Here is a 9,854-nt window from a genome sequence, read left to right on the forward strand (position 1 = left end):
AATCACCTCTATCTAGGTTAAACAAGTCTGCCATTCAGGTAATTAACACATCATTTAAGTAGTCATTTAAAATGTAAAATTGTTAATCCACTCATTTATCAATGGTGTGTCCTGAACATCCTCCTCTCTCAATTCAATATTGCCGACCCTCATTTGAAAAGCTTGTGTTAAACTTTTCATTAGAAATGCTCTGATGTTTATTATTAGCCTTTCATTTTCAAATTAGTAGCAGCAACTTTGTTGGGACTTTAGAATTATTCAGTGACAACCAAAAAGTAAGGAAGCACTGGAATGTCACATCAGAATCATGCCTGCTGCCAGAGCTTCAAAAGCATGTAAAACTATTGCTAGCTTGCCATTAGAAGACGCATTCAAACCTTCCAGTTTCATACATGTCAAGCTGCAAAAACAGAAACAGCTGGGCAACCATTTAAAAAAAATAGTGTCAAAAAATCTAACAGAAACAGACCTCAATATTGGCCGTTGACATATATTGACTAAGTGAAAATTACTTCAAGTGTAAAATTGTGGCAAAATTTGCAGTGAACTTCCCACATTTCCTGCAGAGGAATTGCGGGTATACATTGATACAATCTTAAACAGTGAGTCGTTTCGGCAGAAGACGTGAGACTCAGAAACGCTCAATGTTTTCTTGCCAGAATTTGAGTGATGAATGGCAAAACCAGTCGTGCATCAGATATATTGAGCTCTGCTTGCCTTGAACTCGAGGGAAGACGAAAGGAAAATGCTCTTGTCACTGAGCATGTGAAGAGGTTGTAATAATGGATGGTGTGTTTGAAGGTGAGGTATTGAATAGGAGTTGGAAGGCTTTACGCTTGGGACATTTAGTGATAGATAGAAGAGCAGTGAATTCACAGGAGAAAGGGAACTAAATTGAGATCAGGGCTAAAGCTCAGAATGGGAAAACAGAGAATATATTGGGCAGTAAACAGGTATGGAGTTTACTGGATGATACAAAATGATAGGAATATAGGAGAAGGAGTAGGTTATTCATCCCCTTGAGCCTGTTGTGCAATGCCAGACCATGGCTGATTGTCTACCTCAATGCCATTTTCCCCTGCCATCCGCGTACTGACCCAATTCCATGGCTCTGGAGGATTCCAAAGATTCACTACTCTGAAGAGGTTTCTCCACATCTCTGTCCTGAATGGCTTGTCCTTTACTCTGAGCTTGTGTTCCCTGATTCTAGGGATGCCTTTGCCAAGGGAAACATCCTGTCTGCATCAACCCCATCTAGTTCTTGAAGAATTTTGTAAATTTCAATGAGCTCACCTCTTATTTTTCTAAACTTTAGGAAATACAGACCCAGTCTCCACAATCTCTCCTAATAGGACTGTCTTGCCATTCCATAAATTATTGTGGAACCTCCACTGCTCTCCCTCTATCACAGGTATACTCTTCTTTCGGAATGGGAACCAAAATATCTCAGTACTCCAGGCACTATCTCGCTTCTGGTATGATGGATCCTCACCACAGCTCATGTTGATAAAGGATACGTTTGATAGATTTGACGGATTTGATGCCACTATCCTTTATTCACATAATGTCCTACAGGGCCTGATTCATCTCCTGTGCCACACAAAAGCAAGTTGGTCGTCTAATGAGAGGCTGCTCTTGTCTTAATCAAGAAGTAGTTTATTGCATGATTATAATGAGGTACTGAGTTAGTTGTTATGACAGAGATTAAGGGGAGGTATTGTCGCTGGACTGTAATTTTGGAGATCCAGGCAATGTTGCGGGTTTGAATCCTATCATGGCAGGTGGTGTCTTCAATAAAAATCTGAAATTACGAGTCTAATGGTGACCATGAAACTATTGTGAATCATTAGGAAAAGATCCATCTGGTTCAATAATATCCCTTAGTAAAAGAAACTCTAATCCTTACCTGCTCTGGCCTACATGTGACTCCAGACCCATAGCAATGCAGTTGACTCTGAACTGTCCTCTGGGCAATAAATGCTCTCCTAGTCAGGATGCTCTTATCTCGTGATGAATAAAAACACATTCTTGGGACATCCAAGATGGCGGCAATCTGAAAGGTCTGATTTGGTGGGCTCTGCATCACAGCATAGACAAAGTGGTGCTCTAACCCACCCCACTAAAGCTATTCAATTATAATTCAACACTAAAAGAGCTATAGAATCTTTACTCATCCCATTTCGTTGAGTCGAAATGATTGAGTAAGTTCCAACCTGTGGGGCACCTGTTGGAATCATGAGCACGACCCCCTCTGCTAGTTCACTGGACCCAGTTACTCACCAGGCCCTGGTCACGGAGTTCACAAAGTTGTGAGAAATTATTGAAGCCACGTTTGAAGAAAAGTTCAGGAGTAGGTTGGACCTGCTCTCAACCTTGCTCCAAAAATATGAGCAGCTACGTGGAAGCCTTGGAAAGAGAATGGATGAGGTCGAGCACTGAACGGCAGTGGCAGACACCACGATCGATTCCTATAAGAGTGGATTCAAGCCCTTGAAAAGCAGGTCCGTACTTTAACTGAACAAGTTGGCGACCTCGAGAATAGGGGCAGTCTGAAGAATGTTAGTATCGTCAGTCAGCTGGAGGGGACGGAAAGCGGTCAGCCAGTGAGTTTTTATCGAGAACTGGCTGCTACGACTCCTTTACTTAGAAGCTGAAGCAGGGTGAGTGAAAATTGAGAGAGCTCATTGGGTTATGGTGCGCAGGTCAAGCTCGGACCAGCACCCTCATCCTGTTCTTGTGTGATTTCACAGTTATGGGGACAAACAAAGCATTATGGAAGCTTTCAGAACCCAGGCGCCGGCTTTAATTCACGGATTATGTTCTTTCAGGACTTTTCAGCGGTGGTGATTTGGAAAAGGAAGTCTTTTGATGATATCAAGAGAAGACTAAGGGAACTCGGGATTCAGTATACTTTAAGGTATCCAGCAGTGCTCCATATTGCTTTCAATGGATCCACACATTCATTTAACTTTCCAGAGAAAGCGAAAAGCTTTGTGGTCACGTTAAAGTAGACTGGATGCTTTAATGGATATAGATAATCATGTTTCTTTATTTTCTTAAAGAAGGTTTGTTGGAGTTTTCTGGTGTTAGCCAGTGTTAAATTGTAGTCAGGAGTGGGCAGAGTACTCACTTTTAATTTCTTCATTAACATTACTATATTCCCTTTTGTCTTTGCTTGTCTGGTGCGGCTCAAGCTAGACGGAGTTATGAAGATGGTTGTGATGACTAAACGCCTATCTAAGGGCAGTTCAAACCCGGTTTTTGTAGTTAATTACCCTGGCTGCCATATTGGTAGCAGGGCAGAAGATAAGCTTTTGGGATTGTAAGTGCCCCCAGTGGGCAGGGTGTAAATTCCCCTATTGAATGCCATTGGCGCTTTGTGTTTTGTTTTTTTTTGGTTTTGTATGTACGTAGTTTTGGAAAGTTTTGCGAGCTTGTTAGTTGTAGTAGTTTTAGTTAGTGTACCTTTTAGGCTCTATGAGTCTTTTTTCATTGATTCTCAGCAATTTGAAATTCAAGTTCTTCCTCTCTGGAGTTTAAATCTTGTTATAGTGTGTTATGGCTAATGATGTGTTTAAATGGTGTATCAGGAACATTAAGAGAAGCCTTTCGCCAGTCAAGAGGAAAAAGGTACTTTTCAGTCTTAAAATGGAGAGGGCGGATATTGCCCTATTGCAGGAGACACACCGTGATGACAAGGAGCTTTTGAAATTACAGCAGGGTGGGTTTGATTGGGTCTATTTTTCATCTTTTAATACTAGGAGTAGAAGAGTGTCCATACTTGTCAGGAAGAATCGTCCATTTACATTACTAGATTGTACTAAAGACACTCATGGGAGGTTCATAATCCTCAAATCTTTGATACACTGGGAAGAATGTGGTACTTTGAAAGTTTAGTGCCCCCAAGCACACCACCTTAAATTCCTGGTACATGCATTTTCCATAATGAGTAATTTTGCATCGTGGCACATTATTGTAGGGGGAGAATTTAATTGTCTGATGGATCCCATAGTAGACAGAATGCCCAAAGACCCCCCCCAAATGCCCTCTTTGCAATGTAAGCAGTTAGTCGATCTGTGTGGAAACTAGGGTTGTTGGATGTCTGGAGGTGGCTCCACGGGGAGGGATTTTACTTTCTTCTCTAAACCACATAAGTGCCACATTAGGATTGATCTTTTCCTTACCCCTGCAGTACTCTTAGATACAGTGGCGTCCTGCACAATTGAGCATATTACTATCTCTGATCATGCAGCAGTGTACTTATTGGTTAAGATTAAGGGTAACATAACAGGTTTGAGACACTAGCAAATGGATCCCATTATTCTTCAGGATAGTAAGTTCATTGAGTATTTCTCTCATGAATTCAGATCTTTCCTAGCCATTAATTCAGATTCAGCCAGTAACCCATCCATTTTTTGGGAAACTGTTAAGGCTTATGTCAGGGGGATAATTATTTTTTACTCCGCCAGTAGGAAGCGGCAGAAGGGAGAGCAGCAACACTTCGTCGACACATGGTTGAGGGTAGCCAAGAGGGCAACTTTGATGGACCCTCAGTGGCTAAGCTGCAGAGAATCACAGCACTTCAGTATACATTGAATTCCACGTTCACACAGGCAGCCAAGAAGGAACTCGCTTTTGCAAAACAAAGGCTGTTTAAGCGTGATGACAAACCGGGCAAATATTTACCATATCTTGCCAGGAAAAAAGAGTGCCCCCCTCCCCACCCCCCAAGCCATTACCTCAATTAGGGAAGGGACTGGGATCCTTATCTGCGATTCCAAAAAGATTAATGCAGCATTTCCGAAATTTACTCTGAATTATATCAGGCTAATCAGGGGGTTATTGGGTTAAGATGGATTTTTTTTACAAGAACTTGGATCTTCCAGGGGTAAGCCCTGAACAAGCATCTTGCCTTAATGCCCCTTTGACGGTGTAGGAGGCTGTGAAGCAGCTTTGGTGTGGAAAGGCGCCCAGTCCTGACGGCCTTCCTAGTGAATTTTATAAAGCATTTATAAACATATTGTCAGGCCCGATGCTTAACATGTTCAACCACTCGTACAGTTTCGACTGCCTTCCAACATCCTTAAGAGAGGCGATTATCTCTCTTATTTTTAAGGAAGGGAAACTCCAGAGGATTGTGCTTCTTATAGGCCCATCTCACTTTTAAATGTTGATTTCAAAATCCTGTCCAAGACCCTTGCTTCAAGACTGGAAACTGTGCTGCCTTCCATTGTCAAAGAGTTTATAAAGGGCCGCAGATATACCAACAATGTTAGGAGATTACTTAATATGATTCAAGCGTGTCAACAACAATCTATACAGGGACTAGTGATCTCTTTAGATGCAGAGAAGGCATTTGATCGGGTCGAATGGCTGTATCTTTTCTATAGTTTAGAACTGTTTGGTCTAGGTGAAGTTTGTATGAAGTGGGTGAGAGTCCTTTATAGCGATAGGGTTAGCCGTGGTTTTCATCAATGTTGTGCAATCCAGTAATTTTAATATTTCTAAGGGCAGTCGACACGGCTGTCCCTTTCACCATTGTTATTTAGGTTGGTGATTGAGCCACTGGCAGAGGCTATCTGTAGGGATCCCAACATACCTGCCCCAGAAGTGGGATTAAAGTCACATAGAATTACATTGTATGCAGATGATGTTCTTATCTTTTTGCCAAATCCAGCAGTTTTGGTACCTCACCTGATACAATGTATCAATTCGTTTGGCATCTTTTCAGGCTATATGATCAATTTTACAAAGTCTGAGGCCATGCCTATGCGAGGTCTTATGGAAATACTTGATGTTGAGGGTGAGTCCCGATTTCCCTTTAAATGGTCGCAGGGGATTTTTCTTTCTTTATATATATTCATTACTCCTGTCTTTGATTATCGATTTAAGGCAAACTTTGTTCATTTGTTTGACAAAATTAAACAAGACCTTCAAAGGTGGGAGGCACTTCCAATATCCTGGCTAGGTCGGGTAGCTCTTCCTAAAATGAATGTCCTCCCTCATTTGCTATACCCCATGCGAATGCTTCCTTTGACCTTGCCCAGACATTCAGAAGACTTAATGGCTGGTTTGGCTCTTTTATTTGGCACCATAAATGACCCTTTATCAAGTTAATCAAATTGCAACTGCCCCATAGATTTGGGGGGAGTAGACCTCCCGGATACTAAAAACAATCAATTAAGCCCTCTTTTATCCTTTTAGTGACTGGGCCTATGAGGACTTGTCATCAATATAGTTAGATATTGAAGCTTCTCAGGCAAGGTGCCCCCTTATCAGTCTGCTGTTCTTAGACAAAATGAGGGCAGTTATGGAGTAATGTCATAAACCCATAATTATCAATACTGTTAACGCATGGAGGGCAATGCATCAGATCGAAGGTAATATAGCCAAAACCTCATTTCTTACCCCTATAATTGGTATAGTGGGGTTACAACTGGGTTAATGGATTCCGGGTTTAAACTGCGGACAGCTAGGGGTGTATCTTGCTTGAGTGACTTATTTGATGAGAAACAACGATGTCCTTTGATCAAATAATTCATAAGAATGGACTACCTATCCCTTCTGTTTTTTTTGAGGTGTGACCTCCTTCAAAAAAGAACCACACTTTTAACAGACCCCTACAGATCCAATATAGAGAAGAGGGTGCATTGTGCTAAGAACGTACTCTCTGTCAGCACCCTTTGTCATCTGTTGGAGAGTGGCCCCTCAGATGAGGCTGAGCAACTTTCCGAGGTCTGGGAGAGAGAATTGGGTGTTGAAATCTCCTCAGAGACATGGAAGGATGTTTGTGAAAATACAAGAAGGATTTTGATCTGTAGTAGGACTGATGCCATGCAGTTGAAGATTATTCATAGGGTCCTATCTTTCCAAATTCAAGTGGGAGTATCTTCAATATGTCCCAAATGCTGAATGAGTACAGGCACCTTTACTCATTGCTGTGGTCCTGCCGTAAGCTTTGTACATAATAGAGTGCTGCATTAGGTGTGATGGAGATGGATCCAGTTTCTCTTCTCCTGGGCCTACCCAGGATAGCTTACTTAGATGCACATGGGAAAAACTTTTTAATATCCTTACTTTTTGCGCTAGGAAAAATATTCTGTTGTGTTGGGTGTCTGAAAACTTCCTGGGTCTGTCAGGTGGGTGTAAGCTCATCTTGGAGCATATCCCTTTCGACTTTCTCATGAGTATGGCGCACCAAAAAACTGAGGATTTTTATATGATATGTCAGCCGCTTTTGGACTACCTAGATATAGACATATCTGGCACTCTAAGGGCTTTTATATAGCCATGATGATGTTGTCTAATAAATCTAATATCCTGACAGGAAGAATTGCGAATATATGAATGTGTATTCATTAATGCATTTATTTACCTTGTTGTTTTGTATGTATATGCACATGGGTGTAATCTTGTTAAGTTGGCATTTTTTGGAGTTGTGTTGTTGTTGCTCTATTGTAATATTAAAAAATCTTTTTTTCAATAAAAATTTTAAAAAATAAAACAAATTCTTACTGAGAACATGAGAGAGACCGCAATGTTAATTTTTTTCTCCTTTGAGACCCAAAGTTGTTCTCTGCCCAACTCCAAATGATATCACCATTTTGGGTGGTGCGTAAATAAATACTTTCCTGTTGCCTAGATGAATGCAGCTCTGATAACATTGAAGAAGCTTGACACTATCGAGGACAAAGCAAGCTACTTGATCGGCATTACATCCACCAAAAAATTAACCAATTCAGAGCTTTACATCCTGATACAAACGTTTTCCATTATCAGTATTTATGAACATCACTGCATTTATCACTACCCCATCTCAACTAATCTACAGTGATATGACATTCCTGCAATACCATCAAATTTGTGTACAATGTGCGATCACTACTGGTCTGCAGCCCCTTGAATAAGCTAACTTTTCTTTAAAGATCTCCCACATCCAATCCTTGTTGTCCTTGTCCCAAATGTGTCAACTGTGTGGCACGGTGATGTTTATTATGGCGTGTGGCCTAAGGTAAGATGGGCCCTTTTTATACACTGTTTAAAAACCTGTGGCTTTCTTTGATAGACACCTTCTTTGATAGGCGAGAGAGCTCAGTCTTTAGTTTTCTACGCATTAGAAATTGTAATGGTGATAAGCCACACTGGCAAGGGATGGGCTAGAAATTTAATGTTGCTGCAGGAAAGTCAGGATTTTTAAATTTGAAAGTGATTTGATTGCCACATTCCACTGTGGTATCTCAGTGAGCTTCTGACATGTTCATATCCAGTTCTAGATCAGCTACCTCCCTTTGGCCTTTCTTACATTATTGTGATTTCATCTTTAGATGGAAGTTTAGATTCTAAAGTGGAGCAAAATTTGATTTTCGTTTTCAGTTCTGTTTTTAAGGAAAGGTCAGAAAGTCATTTGAAACTGTGCACCAAAGATTGCATTATATGACTCAGATAACTCAAGTGTTAGTGTGATTATTTATTTTCCTTATTTTCAAGGTTTTTAATTCAGCAGTACAGCAATGCTGCTCCTTCATATAGCTGTACAGGAAGTTTTTCCCATTCTTTTATTGACAAAATGGAAGATTCTGATTTTTTTCCAGTTTCTGCATGCGTCCCATCTTTTCTAGAGTTTCTCAAGATGAATCCTGCTGATCATGGCCTTGACAAATGATCCCTGTTTCCTTAATGGCAGTTCCAATAGCAATTCCCAATCTCTTAGTTGCTGTAATGAATGAACCCATCTCTTTACTACTCTACTAGACAAATCCCATTCTTTTAACAAATTTCTCTAAATGATTCATGGTGTCCATGGAAGTTCTGATAATTTCCATTGCTTTACTGTTTTTTCTCTAGATGAACCCTGCTGTCCACAGTTTAATAAATTCTTCCCTCATTTACCGCAGTTTTAAGTCATGGATTTTTCCCCCAATTCCCCAACTGCTGCAATATTGCATTTGTTCTGACTTTGTGATATCCATCAGTCTGCCTCCTCATATTAAATTGCTTTTGTAGCCCTTTATTTCCCTTATTGTAACTGTGCCCTGTTGTGTCTATCTGCTTCCTTCAAATGTTTCCAGTCTGTAAGTGCACTATTTTTAATTTAAAGGCTTAGCTTGCCCAACAGAGATTTAAACTTTATTCACAGAGCTTCTGATTAGATTTAGATTAGAATCCCGACAGTATAGAAACAGGACATTTCATCCAACAAGTCCACACCGACCCTCCATAGAGTAACCCACACAGACCCATTCCCCTTCCCTATATTTACCCCTGACTAATGCACCTAACACCATGGGCAAATTTAGCATGGCCATTTCACCTGACTGCACATCTTTGGATTGTGGGAGGAAACCAGAACACCTGGAGGAAATCCACGCAGACACAGGGTGAATGTGCAAACTCCACACAGATAGTCTCGCGAGGCTGGAATTGAACCCAGATCCCTGGCGCTGTGAGGCAGCAGTGCTAACCACTGACCCACCGTGCCGCCCTAATGTCTGCGAGCTCTCTGGCTGAGCCCCAATTCAGAATGACTCTGACAAATCATCATCCATTTGTGTGGAGTTGTTTGGAGTTTTTAGTTCTCTCACTCTTTCACACACACATGCCCCCTGCCCCCCCGCCACACACACAGACACACACAGACACACACAGACACACAGTTGCACTTCTCTTACCAAGTCTGAAATACTTCTAATAATTGACAATAGCTTCTGACTCATACAATCTCTCCACAGGTTTCTGCAGAGAACTTTAAAGATTAGCTCCTTCTGTATGTTACCAGAGTAGCCCTCTTTAAGAGAAGTCCAAAGATTCATCAGACCTCCACCACTTGCTGTCTAGTTGTAAGATGAAATGATACT

The 9,854-nt window shown here is 41.1% G+C and overlaps 1 protein-coding gene across 2 annotated transcripts in view; it reads right to left on the minus strand.

Moving 5' to 3' along the window:
• sdk2b (sidekick cell adhesion molecule 2b) overlaps nucleotides 1-9,854 on the minus strand; it is a 949,565-nt gene that overhangs the window by 387,779 nt on the left and 551,932 nt on the right. The window lies entirely within an intron of this gene.

The sequence above is a fragment of the Chiloscyllium plagiosum genome, chromosome 24, assembly GCF_004010195.1.
Source record: "Chiloscyllium plagiosum isolate BGI_BamShark_2017 chromosome 24, ASM401019v2, whole genome shotgun sequence".
In the NCBI taxonomy this organism is placed as follows: Eukaryota; Metazoa; Chordata; class Chondrichthyes; order Orectolobiformes; family Hemiscylliidae; genus Chiloscyllium; species Chiloscyllium plagiosum.